The 16773-nt window shown below is 40.1% G+C and overlaps 1 protein-coding gene, 8 non-coding genes and 1 pseudogene across 9 annotated transcripts in view; all 10 read left to right on the top strand.

Moving 5' to 3' along the window:
- LOC146654652 (transient receptor potential cation channel subfamily V member 1-like) overlaps window positions 1-16773 on the top strand; it is a 67559-nt gene that overhangs the window by 13223 nt on the left and 37563 nt on the right. The gene's annotated exons all lie outside the window — the stretch shown is intronic.
- On the top strand, window positions 61-251 carry LOC146654666 (U2 spliceosomal RNA). The gene has a single exon (XR_014907444.1). It is a non-coding gene; the product is annotated as a U2 spliceosomal RNA (small nuclear RNA).
- On the top strand, window positions 1100-1182 carry trnal-uaa (transfer RNA leucine (anticodon UAA)). Its single transcript has one exon. It is a non-coding gene; the product is annotated as a tRNA-Leu (tRNA).
- On the top strand, window positions 1819-2009 carry LOC146654664 (U2 spliceosomal RNA). The gene has a single exon (XR_014907439.1). It is a non-coding gene; the product is annotated as a U2 spliceosomal RNA (small nuclear RNA).
- Window positions 2857-2939, top strand: trnal-uaa (transfer RNA leucine (anticodon UAA)). Its single transcript has one exon. It is a non-coding gene; the product is annotated as a tRNA-Leu (tRNA).
- LOC146654662 (U2 spliceosomal RNA) lies at window positions 3576-3766 on the top strand. The gene has a single exon (XR_014907437.1). It is a non-coding gene; the product is annotated as a U2 spliceosomal RNA (small nuclear RNA).
- Window positions 4615-4697, top strand: trnal-uaa (transfer RNA leucine (anticodon UAA)). The gene has a single exon. It is a non-coding gene; the product is annotated as a tRNA-Leu (tRNA).
- On the top strand, window positions 5334-5524 carry LOC146654660 (U2 spliceosomal RNA). Its single transcript, XR_014907436.1, has one exon. It is a non-coding gene; the product is annotated as a U2 spliceosomal RNA (small nuclear RNA).
- trnal-uaa (transfer RNA leucine (anticodon UAA)) lies at window positions 6374-6456 on the top strand. Its single transcript has one exon. It is a non-coding gene; the product is annotated as a tRNA-Leu (tRNA).
- Window positions 7093-7235, top strand: LOC146654658 (U2 spliceosomal RNA; annotated as a pseudogene).

Raw genomic sequence — 16773 nt, 5'->3', positions numbered from 1 at the left:
AACCATGAGTTAGAGTTGCAGTAAGCAGAATGAGTCGTTTCTGTCGTGCGATATGTGGGTATCGCTTCTCGGCCTTTTGGCTAAGATCAAGTGTAGTATCTGTTCTTATCAGTTTAATATCTGATACGTCCCCTACCCGGGGACCATATATTAAATTGATTTTTGGAGCAGGGAGATGGAATAGGGGCTTGCTCCGTCCACTCCACGCATCGACCTGGTATTGCAGTATTTCTAGGAACGGTGCATCCCCTGAAGCTGTGAAAAACAAATGTCATTTGACTCAACAGTTTGTGCAAAGAAATTTCTTATACGCTAGATATATGCGTGCGTCTGCATATCTGGACATTGTCTTCGTGTAATCTTCCAAGGTTAGTCAGACTGAAATGTTGCGACTTAATATTTGTGAATGACTTACATTTAACTATTACCAGAATTACTAAATCCTGCCACTTGGACTGACACGTGGCTGGACACACACTTTCTATGGGAAATCAAAAAAATATGTCGTTTTGAACTGCAGTTACACTATTCTGGCTCGAATCCTGCAGTTACCTCTGTTGTCCACTAGAGACCAATAGAAGTCTTTAAAAACCGGAGGCTGCCATCTACAAGGACTCATGTTGATTATAGGTTTAACTCTTCTCTTTCTCTACATACTGCAGCTTTCTGTCCTCTGTGGCTGTAAATTACATCGTTTGAAAAAAAAAAACACCACACAATTTTTTCTTGGCTTTTTAGCTAAAATCACCTGTATTGTCTGTTGTTTCCATTTGTGGATGGTTAATAGTGCAGAAGATTGTTTTTCTGTTTTCAGGATTACATGAAAACATTTTGGAACAGATCATTTTTGCATATAATAAATCTTAGGATAGTATTGGTTTTGATGATTTATAAAACAGCTGTGTGCCGTAGCCCTGGTAGTGTGGATCCTTAGTGTGTAAAGAGTAGATACCTCATGTAATATGTGTGAATGAAAATCCATGGACTTTATAAGAGTCCTCCATTTATGGCTATGATCCTAACAAACAAGATTAATACGTTTCTTTCTCCTACCAATCTTCCTGTTTCCTAAAGGAACACGCATGCACAATATATATGCACCAGGGTGGCCGAGTGGTTAAGGCGTTGGACTTAAGCTCCAATGAGCGCATGCTCTCGTGGGTTCAAACCCCACTCCTGGTATAATTTGGAGCCTCATGACTGGTAAACTGAAATGTATCTATGGGAGCAACAATGATCAATAGGAGTTTTTAGGAATTTGCTGTGAGCAATATCCCCCCACCCAGTCACCCCCAAAAAAGCTGGGATGAAAGACAAATGAGAGGTCTGTGCCAAGGTCGCCCCCTCTCAGTCTTACTGCACATGTTATATGTAGAACCGTTGGCTTGTGCAATTAGGGAAAGCCCAGACATAACAGGAATACAGTTACCGGGAGGAGAAACATTAAAAATTTAACAGTATGTAATTATCATATTATGAAAACAATTATAACGCCAAGAAAGTTATAAAAATGAATTGAAGACGCTCCGTCTCAACGACCGCTGATTGGACTGCAGGCGACCACGTGATTTTGAATCTCATTAACCGGCATGCGCTGACCGGCGTTTCAGAAACTAAAGTGTCGTCATATATGTGGCGCCGTTTAAAAACTGAAACATGCCGACCATAGTTATATTGTGATGTTTCGGAGGTAAAACGTCAGTAAAACATCGACCTGTCCTCTACCATTTGTTAGAAGGCGACTGTGTTCTTCATTGTAACCATGAGTTAGAGTTGCAGTAAGCAGAATGAGTCGTTTCTGTCGTGCGATATGTGGGTATCGCTTCTCGGCCTTTTGGCTAAGATCAAGTGTAGTATCTGTTCTTATCAGTTTAATATCTGATACGTCCCCTACCCGGGGACCATATATTAAATTGATTTTTGGAGCAGGGAGATGGAATAGGGGCTTGCTCCGTCCACTCCACGCATCGACCTGGTATTGCAGTATTTCTAGGAACGGTGCACCCCCTGAAGCTGTGAAAAACAAATGTCATTTGACTCAACAGTTTGTGCAAAGAAATTTCTTATACGCTAGATATATGCGTGCGTCTGCATATCTGGACATTGTCTTCGTGTAATCTTCCAAGGTTAGTCAGACTGAAATGTTGCGACTTAATATTTGTGAATGACTTACATTTAACTATTACCAGAATTACTAAATCCTGCCACTTGGACTGACACGTGGCTGGACACACACTTTCTATGGGAAATCAAAAAAATATGTCGTTTTGAACTGCAGTTACACTATTCTGGCTCGAATCCTGCAGTTACCTCTGTTGTCCACTAGAGACCAATAGAAGTCTTTAAAAACCGGAGGCTGCCATCTACAAGGACTCATGTTGATTATAGGTTTAACTCTTCTCTTTCTCTACATACTGCAGCTTTCTGTCCTCTGTGGCTGTAAATTACATCGTTTGAAAAAAAAAACACCACACAATTTTTTCTTGGCTTTTTAGCTAAAATCACCTGTATTGTCTGTTGTTTCCATTTGTGGATGGTTAATAGTGCAGAAGATTGTTTTTCTGTTTTCAGGATTACATGAAAACATTTTGGAACAGATCATTTTTGCATATAATAAATCTTAGGATAGTATTGGTTTTGATGATTTATAAAACAGCTGTGTGCCGTAGCCCTGGTAGTGTGGATCCTTAGTGTGTAAAGAGTAGATACCTCATGTAATATGTGTGAATGAAAATCCATGGACTTTATAAGAGTCCTCCATTTATGGCTATGATCCTAACAAACAAGATTAATACGTTTCTTTCTCCTACCAATCTTCCTGTTTCCTAAAGGAACACGCATGCACAATATATATGCACCAGGGTGGCCGAGTGGTTAAGGCGTTGGACTTAAGCTCCAATGAGCGCATGCTCTCGTGGGTTCAAACCCCACTCCTGGTATAATTTGGAGCCTCATGACTGGTAAACTGAAATGTATCTATGGGAGCAACAATGATCAATAGGAGTTTTTAGGAATTTGCTGTGAGCAATATCCCCCCACCCAGTCACCCCCAAAAAAGCTGGGATGAAAGACAAATGAGAGGTCTGTGCCAAGGTCGCCCCCTCTCAGTCTTACTGCACATGTTATATGTAGAACCGTTGGCTTGTGCAATTAGGGAAAGCCCAGACATAACAGGAATACAGTTACCGGGAGGAGAAACATTAAAAATTTAACAGTATGTAATTATCATATTATGAAAACAATTATAACGCCAAGAAAGTTATAAAAATGAATTGAAGACGCTCCGTCTCAACGACCGCTGATTGGACTGCAGGCGACCACGTGATTTTGAATCTCATTAACCGGCATGCGCTGACCGGCGTTTCAGAAACTAAAGTGTCGTCATATATGTGGCGCCGTTTAAAAACTGAAACATGCCGACCATAGTTATATTGTGATGTTTCGGAGGTAAAACGTCAGTAAAACATCGACCTGTCCTCTACCATTTGTTAGAAGGCGACTGTGTTCTTCATTGTAACCATGAGTTAGAGTTGCAGTAAGCAGAATGAGTCGTTTCTGTCGTGCGATATGTGGGTATCGCTTCTCGGCCTTTTGGCTAAGATCAAGTGTAGTATCTGTTCTTATCAGTTTAATATCTGATACGTCCCCTACCCGGGGACCATATATTAAATTGATTTTTGGAGCAGGGAGATGGAATAGGGGCTTGCTCCGTCCACTCCACGCATCGACCTGGTATTGCAGTATTTCTAGGAACGGTGCACCCCCTGAAGCTGTGAAAAACAAATGTCATTTGACTCAACAGTTTGTGCAAAGAAATTTCTTATACGCTAGATATATGCGTGCGTCTGCATATCTGGACATTGTCTTCGTGTAATCTTCCAAGGTTAGTCAGACTGAAATGTTGCGACTTAATATTTGTGAATGACTTACATTTAACTATTACCAGAATTACTAAATCCTGCCACTTGGACTGACACGTGGCTGGACACACACTTTCTATGGGAAATCAAAAAAATATGTCGTTTTGAACTGCAGTTACACTATTCTGGCTCGAATCCTGCAGTTACCTCTGTTGTCCACTAGAGACCAATAGAAGTCTTTAAAAACCGGAGGCTGCCATCTACAAGGACTCATGTTGATTATAGGTTTAACTCTTCTCTTTCTCTACATACTGCAGCTTTCTGTCCTCTGTGGCTGTAAATTACATCGTTTGAAAAAAAAAAACACCACACAATTTTTTCTTGGCTTTTTAGCTAAAATCACCTGTATTGTCTGTTGTTTCCATTTGTGGATGGTTAATAGTGCAGAAGATTGTTTTTCTGTTTTCAGGATTACATGAAAACATTTTGGAACAGATCATTTTTGCATATAATAAATCTTAGGATAGTATTGGTTTTGATGATTTATAAAACAGCTGTGTGCCGTAGCCCTGGTAGTGTGGATCCTTAGTGTGTAAAGAGTAGATACCTCATGTAATATGTGTGAATGAAAATCCATGGACTTTATAAGAGTCCTCCATTTATGGCTATGATCCTAACAAACAAGATTAATACGTTTCTTTCTCCTACCAATCTTCCTGTTTCCTAAAGGAACACGCATGCACAATATATATGCACCAGGGTGGCCGAGTGGTTAAGGCGTTGGACTTAAGCTCCAATGAGCGCATGCTCTCGTGGGTTCAAACCCCACTCCTGGTATAATTTGGAGCCTCATGACTGGTAAACTGAAATGTATCTATGGGAGCAACAATGATCAATAGGAGTTTTTAGGAATTTGCTGTGAGCAATATCCCCCCACCCAGTCACCCCCAAAAAAGCTGGGATGAAAGACAAATGAGAGGTCTGTGCCAAGGTCGCCCCCTCTCAGTCTTACTGCACATGTTATATGTAGAACCGTTGGCTTGTGCAATTAGGGAAAGCCCAGACATAACAGGAATACAGTTACCGGGAGGAGAAACATTAAAAATTTAACAGTATGTAATTATCATATTATGAAAACAATTATAACGCCAAGAAAGTTATAAAAATGAATTGAAGACGCTCCGTCTCAACGACCGCTGATTGGACTGCAGGCGACCACGTGATTTTGAATCTCATTAACCGGCATGCGCTGACCGGCGTTTCAGAAACTAAAGTGTCGTCATATATGTGGCGCCGTTTAAAAACTGAAACATGCCGACCATAGTTATATTGTGATGTTTCGGAGGTAAAACGTCAGTAAAACATCGACCTGTCCTCTACCATTTGTTAGAAGGCGACTGTGTTCTTCATTGTAACCATGAGTTAGAGTTGCAGTAAGCAGAATGAGTCGTTTCTGTCGTGCGATATGTGGGTATCGCTTCTCGGCCTTTTGGCTAAGATCAAGTGTAGTATCTGTTCTTATCAGTTTAATATCTGATACGTCCCCTACCCGGGGACCATATATTAAATTGATTTTTGGAGCAGGGAGATGGAATAGGGGCTTGCTCCGTCCACTCCACGCATCGACCTGGTATTGCAGTATTTCTAGGAACGGTGCACCCCCTGAAGCTGTGAAAAACAAATGTCATTTGACTCAACAGTTTGTGCAAAGAAATTTCTTATACGCTAGATATATGCGTGCGTCTGCATATCTGGACATTGTCTTCGTGTAATCTTCCAAGGTTAGTCAGACTGAAATGTTGCGACTTAATATTTGTGAATGACTTACATTTAACTATTACCAGAATTACTAAATCCTGCCACTTGGACTGACACGTGGCTGGACACACACTTTCTATGGGAAATCAAAAAAATATGTCGTTTTGAACTGCAGTTACACTATTCTGGCTCGAATCCTGCAGTTACCTCTGTTGTCCACTAGAGACCAATAGAAGTCTTTAAAAACCGGAGGCTGCCATCTACAAGGACTCATGTTGATTATAGGTTTAACTCTTCTCTTTCTCTACATACTGCAGCTTTCTGTCCTCTGTGGCTGTAAATTACATCGTTTGAAAAAAAAAAAACACCACACAATTTTTTCTTGGCTTTTTAGCTAAAATCACCTGTATTGTCTGTTGTTTCCATTTGTGGATGGTTAATAGTGCAGAAGATTGTTTTTCTGTTTTCAGGATTACATGAAAACATTTTGGAACAGATCATTTTTGCATATAATAAATCTTAGGATAGTATTGGTTTTGATGATTTATAAAACAGCTGTGTGCCGTAGCCCTGGTAGTGTGGATCCTTAGTGTGTAAAGAGTAGATACCTCATGTAATATGTGTGAATGAAAATCCATGGACTTTATAAGAGTCCTCCATTTATGGCTATGATCCTAACAAACAAGATTAATACGTTTCTTTCTCCTACCAATCTTCCTGTTTCCTAAAGGAACACGCATGCACAATATATATGCACCAGGGTGGCCGAGTGGTTAAGGCGTTGGACTTAAGCTCCAATGAGCGCATCCTCTCGTGGGTTCAAACCCCACTCCTGGTATAATTTGGAGCCTCATGACTGGTAAACTGAAATGTATCTATGGGAGCAACAATGATCAATAGGAGTTTTTAGGAATTTGCTGTGAGCAATATCCCCCCACCCAGTCACCCCCAAAAAAGCTGGGATGAAAGACAAATGAGAGGTCTGTGCCAAGGTCGCCCCCTCTCAGTCTTACTGTACATGTTATATGTAGAACCGTTGGCTTGTGCAATTAGGGAAAGCCCAGACATAACAGGAATACAGTTACCGGGAGGAGAAACATTAAAAATTTAACAGTATGTAATTATCATATTATGAAAACAATTATAACGCCAAGAAAGTTATAAAAATGAATTGAAGACGCTCCGTCTCAACGACCGCTGATTGGACTGCAGGCGACCACGTGATTTTGAATCTCATTAACCGGCATGCGCTGACCGGCGTTTCAGAAACTAAAGTGTCGTCATATATGTGGCGCCGTTTAAAAACTGAAACATGCCGACCATAGTTATATTGTGATGTTTCGGAGGTAAAACGTCAGTAAAACATCGACCTGTCCTCTACCATTTGTTAGAAGGCGACTGTGTTCTTCATTGTAACCATGAGTTAGAGTTGCAGTAAGCAGAATGAGTCGTTTCTGTCGTGCGATATGTGGGTATCGCTTCTCGGCCTTTTGGCTAAGATCAAGTGTAGTATCTGTTCTTATCAGTGATAAGGCGAGAAGCAATGCAGGATGGCGGCATCATCGGCCAACTTCCATGATGTGTGGAAATAAAAGTATAAAAATAAAAGAAAGTTATACGGTGATACAGGGAAGAGTGATGGTGGTAGATGTAGAAAAAAACGGGGTCCAAAGCCGGATAATAAATGTGTATGCACATGTGGATCCAAAACAAAGAAGAGAACTCCTTTTGTCGATGGACACTTGTTTTATTACAAGGAAAAATATTATAGTGGGAGGGGATTTTAATGTATCTTTAGAAAAAGAAAAATTTTCTCTCCCATTAAAGACATTTATAAGACAATACGGGTTAACGGATGTTATGGGCAGACTTCTGGGGAAAAAAGTAGGGTATACATGGAGGAATACAAGGGGGGTACAGAGTAGGTTGGACTATATTTTGATAGATAAAAAGTGTAAAATTAAAGGGGGAAAAACGATTCCGGTTCTACTCACGGATCACCAGGCGGTAGAGGTGGATTTGGAGATAGAAGGGATGGAATACGGGAAGGGATATTGGAAATTAAATAATGAGGTGTTAAAGGAAAAAGATTATAGGGATAAATTTTTAGAGATCTTCCCTTTATGGGTGAAAGTAAAAGAACTTTATGGAAAAAAAGGGGATTGGTGGGAGGATGTAAAATGCAAGATAAAAAAATTTACGATAGAATATTGTACAGATAGATCTAAACGTAGAAAAGAAGAATTTAATATGTTACAAAAAGAGATAGAACATATTTATGTTATACAAAAGGAGGGGAAGGAAAAAAATGTAGATTTGAAAATTGAAGACTTAAAGGTGAGGCAAGAAGAGTTATTAGAGAGGAAGGCAAGAGCAGAAACATATAAATTAAAACAGAAAGAGTATGAGGAAGATGAAAGGTGTTCCGCATATTTTTTTAAAAAGATGAAAAGTAGGGATAAAAGGGGGGTTATAGAGAAATTGGAAAAGGATGGGAAGGAGATTATAGGGAGGGAAAGCATGTTGGGGGTAGTAAAAAAATATTACGAGGATTTATTTAGAAAAGAAAAAGTAGGGACAGAAAAAAGAGATGTTCTTTTGGGGTCATTAAAGAGGAGATTAGTAGAGGAAGATAGGGAGTTTCTGGAAAGGGAAATAACGATGGAAGAGGCATATAAGGTGGTAAAGGGAATGAAGGTAAATAGGGTACCAGGAATAGATGGATTAACGAAAGAATTTTATGAGGTATTTTGGGGAGTGATAGGGTTACATTTGTTGGAGGTCTTTAAAGAAATATTAGAGGGGGAAGAGATGGCGGAGAGTATGAGGACGGGTGTGATTTCGTTATTATTTAAGAAAGGGAATCCTCATTTACTTGATAATTATAGACCTCTCACTATGTTATGTGTAGATTATAAGATTTTAAGTAAGATAATTGCAAATAGATTGGTAGGGGTAATGTCGGATATAGTGGGAAGTGATCAAACGTGTGGGGTGAAGGGGAGACAAATTTCATGGAATATACAATTACATAGAGACATACTTGCATATGTAAAGGATAGAAAAATGGCGGCAATCTGTGTAAGTTTAGACCAACAAAAGGCATTTGATAGGCTAGATTACGAAATGTTGTGGGAGGTAATGACTAAGATGGGCTTGGGAAAACAATTTATAAGGTGGGTGAGGATCCTTTATAAAGAGATATATTCAAAAATCAAATTGAACGGGTTCCTCACGGAAAAAGTTCATCAAGCGAGGGGGTTGAGACAAAGGTGCCCGTTATCGGTGGTACTCTATGTATTATATGTTGAACCATTGGCTTGTGCAATTCGGGAGAATAAAAGAGTGAGGGGGATAATGATGCCGGGGGGGGAATGTTTGAAAATATCTCAATATGCGGATGATACTATACTATATTTAGCGGACGACGACAGTTTAAGAGAAGTTGTGGAAATATTAAAAATATATGAAGAAGTTACAGGATCAAAAATAAATAAGGAAAAGACAAAATATAAGTACTTGGGGACGTGGGAAGGTAGGAGGGAAAATATTTGTGATTATACTTTGTGTGAAGGTCCTATGGACATTCTAGGAATTTTTTTTGGGAATAAGGAGGGCGATGCTATTTGGAACTGGAAGGGGAAGATGGCAGAGGTGGAAAGGAAATTACGACTATGGAAAATGAGGAAGCTTACAATTACTGGGAAGGTGTTAGTGATAAAGAGTGAGGTGGTGCCGAAATTATTGTATCTAGGCTATGTGTTCCCGATGCTACAAGTATTTAGAGCACAAATAATGAGGGGAATATTTAATTTTATATGGGGAGGTTACGAGTACGTAAAGAGAGTACAAATGTATCAGGAGGTTGCCGATGGGGGAAAAGGGGTACCGAACATTCCGTTAAAGTTAGATACGATTTTTTATGCAAATGTGTGTACGCTGTTAAAGAAGCCATATATTCATAAATGTCAGATATTGTTATGGTTCTGGTTAGCTATTCCATACCGGTTTTTAATTGGGTGGGAAAATCAGGGGCCGAAGGCAGAGACAAGACCAGAATACTTTCAGAGGATGGTTAAGTGGGGAAAGAGACATATAGAGTGCAGGGAGGTGGATACAATACAAAATCATAAACTTCTGTATAAAAAACTGGCGAGGAATGCTAACTACAACCAGGGGATAGTGAGTTCGGAAGTTTGGGAATACGCACAGGATAAGAGTTATAAGAATGTTTTGAAAGATTTTAATTGGATGCACCTACATAGGAAATTACCTGTAAGGACTACGATGTATGCACATAATTTGGGGAAGTTAAAAGAATGTCCGAGGGATAATTGCACAGAGGAAGAAACGATTGAACACGTCCTATGGGGGTGCAAATATGCAAAAAAGGTATGGGCTGGAATGAAGAGGAGGTATAAGGGACTAGAGGCTTTGACATATGAGGAAATAACTTATCTTAGGCCTAAGGATAAAAAGAAGGAGGAAAATAAAATACGTTGTATGTTGTTATCAATTACAAAACTTAAGATATGGAGGGCAAGACAGGGGTATATAAGGGGGGGGGGTATGAATGGAAAGAGATGGGAACAATAAAGGATATAGAGAGGGAATTTGAGGGGATATATCGGCATGAATTACAAAGATGGGGAATAGACACGATTAAGGACAGGTGGAAGGATTATTATGAATGATGTAAAAGATGTTTTTGTGAAATATGAAAAGTATTCAATGGAATGTTGAGCAAATGGAAATGTAAGATGGTGTTGTAAGTAAAAATAAAAAAGAAAAAAAAAAAAATCTGTTCTTATCAGTGATAAGGCGAGAAGCAATGCAGGATGGCGGCATCATCGGCCAACTTCCATGAGAGGAATGCATGGATGCAAGGTACAAGAAATACTTTGAGATTCGAGTTGATGGAGAAAGATGAGGAAATCCATGACAGAATTAATTTTGGACGGAGGATCCTATACGAGGCTTTAAAGATACAGCCTGAGGAAATCTACTGCCTTCAGCAGAGCACGGCAAGTAAACATTATGATGTAACCTTTTGCACGGGAGAATGTGCGGAGGAGGTGAGAAGGAAGTGTATTGGAGAAGAAAACGAAGAATTGAGAAAATACATGGTAACCCCTATGTACAGAAATGATTATAGGATCCTAACTGTTCATATGTACAACCCATGGGTTTCTGAAGAGACTATTAAGTATTTCTTGGGAAGGTACGTTACAGTACTACCAGGAGTGCGGAAAATAAAGGATGGCTTAGGCCTATGGACCGGAAAAAGACAATTTCGAGTCAAATTAAATGTGGATATGGCCACCGAAGACGGGTATTGCCACCCGCCCGCGGTGTTCTCTATTGGAGCGGATAGGGGCTTCCTAGTGTATGCCGGGCAGCCCCAAGCGTGCAGAAAATGTGGTAGCACCGGACACAATGCGGACAGTTGCGAACAAATGAGGTGCAGGAGTTGCGGAAAGATAGGCCATATAACAAAAGACTGCAAGGAGCCTAGAAAATGTCACTTGTGTGATTCGGAGACGCACATGGCAAGAGACTGTACTAGGCCAAGGTCATATTCTGAAGCGGCAAAATCTGGAACTAAAGACGGATATCATAGAAAAACGGACACAGAAACTGATACTGAAAGGAGAGCACAGGAGGCGCCAACGGCTGCCGAAGATCAGACTAATGAGGAGAGAGATGGGAGCAAGGAAGGTGGAGCAGAGCAGAGAAAGGAGGAGGGAGGAAATCCACGTGAACTGGACGCCGAGAGAGAGAAACAAGGGGAGGACGGACAGGTGTGGGAAGTAGTAGCGAAGCCTCGGAGAAAATCAGCTAAGAGGCGGAGAAAGGTGAGCTCGGGCGCTTCTTCAGAAGAGACTAAAATGAAAAGTAGAGAGGACAGAGAGGAACGGACCGAGGAGGTGGAAAATGTGGAGGGACATGTTCTGAGAGGTACACAGACTGAATGTATGCACACGCCTTTAAGTGACTTAACTAGTGATGGGGATACGGGGGAAGAGGCCGAAAGTGAAGAAAAGTCGGAAGATTCTTTTATAAAAAACTTGCTGGCGCAAGTTAATATGGAGAGTTAAAAATGGGGATTTCGAAATAAAAGAAGATTTTTTAGGTTACTTAATGCAGTTATTTTATTTTTTCCTCCGGACTTTAATTATAAACGTATTCCCATGTTTTTGTTTGGTAATGATTTGGTTTTGTTGTTAAGATATGGGAAAATTCCGAATAATTACTTTAAATGTAAGGGGGCTTAAAAACGCCCGAAAGAGGAAAATGGTTTATGAATTTTTGTTACATTATAATTTTGATGTTTGCCTACTGCAAGAAGTACATCTAAAGGATGAGGGGGATATTGACCTTTTTACGGAGGAATGGAGAGGAGGTGAATCGGCTTGGAGTATAGGGGGGGTACACGGGACTGGGGTCGGAGTGTTATGTGGAAACAAAAGTATAAGGATAAAGGAAAGTTACACGTTAATACAGGGAAGGGTGATGGTTGTAGATGTGGAAAAAAGTGGAATGCAAAACCGGATAATAAACGTGTACGCACATGTGGATCCAAAGTTGAGAAGAGAACTACTCTTAAAAATGGATACCTGTTTTATGACAAAAAAAAATATTCTGGTGGGAGGGGATTTCAACTGCACCTTGGAGAAGGAAAAATCCTCCCTCCCCTTCAAGACTTTCATAAAAAAATATGGTTTGATAGATGCAATGGCTACACTACAGGGGAAACAAGTGGGGCACACATGGAAGAATACAAGAGGGGTGGAAAGTAGATTAGATTACATATTGGTAGACAAAAAGTGCAAAATAAAGCAAGGAAAACTAATACCGGCACTGTTTACGGATCATCAAATGGTAGAGGTGGAAGTGGAGATAAAAGGAACAGATTATGGAAAAGGTTACTGGAAACTAAATAATGAAGTACTTATGGAAAAAGAATATAAGAAAAAATTTGCAGAGCTCTTCCCTTTATGGGCAGAGACGGAGAAGTTATACATGAATAAACTGGATTGGTGGGAGGATGTAAAAAATAAAATAAAAAAGTTCACAGTGGATTATTGTACGGAAAGGTCAAGAGCTAGGAATGAGGAATTCCGCACGCTGCAAAAAGAAATAGAATATACTTACGCACTACAAACAAAAGAAAAAAATAAAAATAAGGACGAGAAAATAGAAATTTTAAGATCGAAACAGGAAGAATTACTTGAGAGGAAGGCAAGGGCTGAAACATATAAATTAAAACAGGAGGAGTATGAGGAGAACGAGAAATGTTCCGCTTTTTTCTTCAAAAAGATGAAAAGTAGGGAAAAAAGGGGAGTCATAACAAAATTGGAGAAGGATGGGAAAATGACGGAAGGGAGAGAAGATATGTTAAAGGTGGCGAAGGAATATTATGAGGAGCTGTTCAGCAAAGAAAATCTAGAGGGAGGGAAAGGGGATTTCTTCTTGAAGAAAATAAAGAAGAGACTAACGGGAGAAGAAAGGGAAAGGCTAGAGGGGGAAGTGACAATAGAGGAGGCATATAAAGTAATAAAAGGAATGAAGGCAAATAAAGTGCCGGGAATAGATGGTTTAACAAAGGAATTTTACGAAACCCTTTGGGGGGTGGTGGGGATACATTTGGTGGGAGTTTTTAAGGAAATCATGGAGGGAGAGGCGATGACAGAGAGTATGAAGATGGGTGTGGTTTCCGTATTATTTAAGAAAGGCAACCCACACCAACTTGATAACTATAGACCGTTAACCATGTTATGTGTGGATTATAAGATCTTGAGTAGGATATTTGCAAATAGACTTGCAGGAGTAATGTCGCACATAGTGGAGAAGGATCAAACGTGCGGGGTACGGGGGAGGCAAATTACCTGGAATGTGCAATTACACAGAGATATACTTACATATGTGAGGGATAGAAACTTGGCAGCAATATGTGTGAGCTTGGATCAGCAAAAGGCCTTTGATAGGGTAGATCACGAATTTTTGTGGAGGGCAATGGAGTATATGGGGCTGGGAGGGACCTTTATAAAATGGGTAAAGAATTTATATAAGGGCATAAACTCGAAAATAAAATTAAATGGATTTCTTACAGAAAAGGTGTATCAAACAAGGGGTTTGAGACAAGGATGTCCATTATCTGTTGTGCTTTATGTACTTTATGTTGAACCTTTGGCCTGTGCAATAAGGGAAAGCCAAAGAGTGAAAGGGATAATGATGCCACGGGGGGAATGTTTAAAAATATCACAATACGCGGACGACACGATATTATATTTGGCAGATGATGATAGTCTAAGGGATGTGATAGAAATTTTAAATGCTTATGAAAAAGCGACGGGATCTAGGATAAATAAAGAGAAGACAAAGTATAAATATTTGGGGATATGGGAGGGTAGAAGAGATAACATCTGTGATTTTACTTTGTGTGAAGGTCCAATGGATATTTTAGGAATCTCTTTTGGAAACAAGGAAGGCGATGAGCTTTGTAATTGGAGAGAAAAGATGAACGCGGTGGAAAAGAAGTTGGGTCTTTGGAAAGTAAGAAAATTATCAATCTCGGGGAAAGTTTTGGTTATAAAGAGTGAGGTAGTGCCGAAATTACTACATTTGGCCTACGTGTTCCCGATGCCACAGATATATAGAGCACAAATAATGAGGGGGATATTTAAATTCATATGGGGGGGTTACGAGTATGTAAAAAGACTACAAATGTATCAAGAAATAGAAGATGGTGGGAAGGGGGTACCAAATGTCCCGTTGAAGTTAGATACAATGTTTTATACAAATGTGTGTACATTATTGAAACAGACTTATGTGCATAAATGTCAAATATTGCTATGGTTTTGGTTGGCGATACCATACCGTTTTTTGATAGGGTGGGAAAATAAGGGACCTAAGGCGGAGTTTAGACCAAAATATTTTCAGAGGATGGTGGGATGGGGAAAGAAACATCCGGAATGCAAAGAGGTGGATACAGTATTAAACCATAAACTTCTATACAAGAAAATGGTACGGAAAGCCAACCAAAATCAGGTACCGGTGAGTCCAGAAGTGTGGAAACTCACACAGGATAAGAGTTTTAAAAATGTCATAAAGGATTTTAATTGGATGTATTTACATAAAAGGCTACCCGTGAGGGTTACTATGTACGCACATAATTTGGGAAAACAGAAAAAGTGTCCGAGGGACAATTGTGTAAAAGAAGAAACAATTGAACATGTACTATGGGGATGCGAATACGCAAAAAAGGTATGGGAAGGGGTAAAGGGGAAGTATAAAGGTTTGGGGACGGTGACTTATGAAGAGATCACCTTCTTTGGGACTAAAGGTACAGAAAAAGAGAGATATAAAATACGTTGCATGTTGTTATCAATTGTTAAACTTAAGTTGTGGAGGGCAAGACAGAGCTGTATAATGGGGGGATACAAAGAGGGGGAAATTGGGACGATCAAGGCTATAGAAAGGGAATTTGAAAAGATATATTGGCATGAACTACAAAAATGGGGAATAGACACAATTAAGGACAGATGGAAAGATTTCTCTCCTTTTTTTGCTCTGAAGGTACCCAAAAGGTGGTGGTAGGTAAAGTGTAAGGAAAGGAGGAAGGGAAAAGGAGTAATGATAAGCTACACGTCAAATGAAAATGTCATATGAAAATGTTAATCAGTTTGTCATGAACGAATGTGGGGAAAAATGGAAATGTAAACTTGTCATTGTAAAGGAAATGGTAAAATGTTTTTGAATGATTGTGGAAAGAAAATAAAAAAAAGGAAAAAAAAAAAAATCTGTTCTTATCAGTAGGCGAGAAGCAATGAAGGATGGCGGCGGCGTCGGCCAATTTTCATGAGAGGAATGCATGGACGCATGGTACAAGAAATACTTTGAGATTTGAACTTATGGAGAAAGAAGAAGATTTCCACGACAGAATCAACTTTGGACGAAGGATCCTCTATGAAGCTTTAAAGATACAGCCGGAGGAGATCTACTGTCTTCAGCAGAGCACGGCGAGTAAACACTACGACATGACCTTTTGCACGGGACAGTATGCGGAGGAAGTAAGAAGGAGGTGCATTGGAGAAGAAGATGAAGAACTGAGGAAATATACGGTAACTCCATTGTATAGGAATGATTATAGGATCTTAACTGTACACATGTACAATCCTTGGGTTACTGAAGAGACTATTAAGTATTTTCTGGGAAGATACGTTACTGTACTCCCAGGAGTACGGAAAATAAAGGACGGTTTGGGCCTATGGACCGGAAAAAGACAATTTCGTGTCAAACTTAAAGTGGATGCGGCCACCGAGGACGGTTATTGTCACCCGCCCGCGGTGTTCTCTATTGGAGCGGATAGAGGCTTCCTGGTTTATGCAGGGCAGCCTCAAGCATGCAGGAAATGTGGTAGCACTGGGCATAATGCAGACAAGTGTGAACAAATGAGGTGCAGGAGTTGTGGAAAAATTGGCCACATAACAAGAGACTGCAAGGAGCCTAGAAGGTGTCACTTATGCGACTCGGATGCGCATATGGCAAGAGACTGTACTAAGCCCAGGTCATATTCGGAGGCGGCAAAGGTTGGAATCGAGGTTGAACATCATAGAGAAGCGGACATTGAAACTGATACTGGAGAAAAAGCACAGAAGGTGCCACCAGCTGCCGAAAATCAGACTAATGAGGAGAAAGCTGGGAGTATGGAAGATGGAGTGGAACAGAGAAAGGAGAAAGGAGAAACGATTTGTGAACAGGATGCCGAGAAGCAAGGTGAGGACGGTCAGATATGGGAAGTGGTAGCTAAGCCACGGAGAAAAACTGCCAAGAGACGGAGGAAGGTGAGTTCGGGCGCTTCTTCAGAAGAGACTAAGATGGAAGGTAAGGAGGGCAGAGAGGAGCGGACTGAGGAGGTGGGGAATGAGGAGGGGTACGTCCTGAGAGGAACACAGACTGAATGTATGCATACTCCTATAAGTGACTTAACAAGCGATGGGGACATAGAAGAGGAGGCCGAAAGTGAAGAAAAGTCAGAAGATTCCTTTATAAAAAACTTATTGGCACATGTTAATATGGACAGTTAAAGTTGGTATTTTTATTTTTATTTTTTTTTGTTGTTGTCTCCGGATCTTAAGTTTAAATATGTCCC

Source organism: Rhamphochromis longiceps, linkage group LG14 (genome assembly GCF_057381845.1).
Source record: "Rhamphochromis longiceps isolate RC_006_pf linkage group LG14, R_longiceps_female_GT1.1, whole genome shotgun sequence".
In the NCBI taxonomy this organism is placed as follows: Eukaryota; Metazoa; Chordata; class Actinopteri; order Cichliformes; family Cichlidae; genus Rhamphochromis; species Rhamphochromis longiceps.
This window is presented reverse-complemented; position numbering and strand designations above follow the sequence as displayed.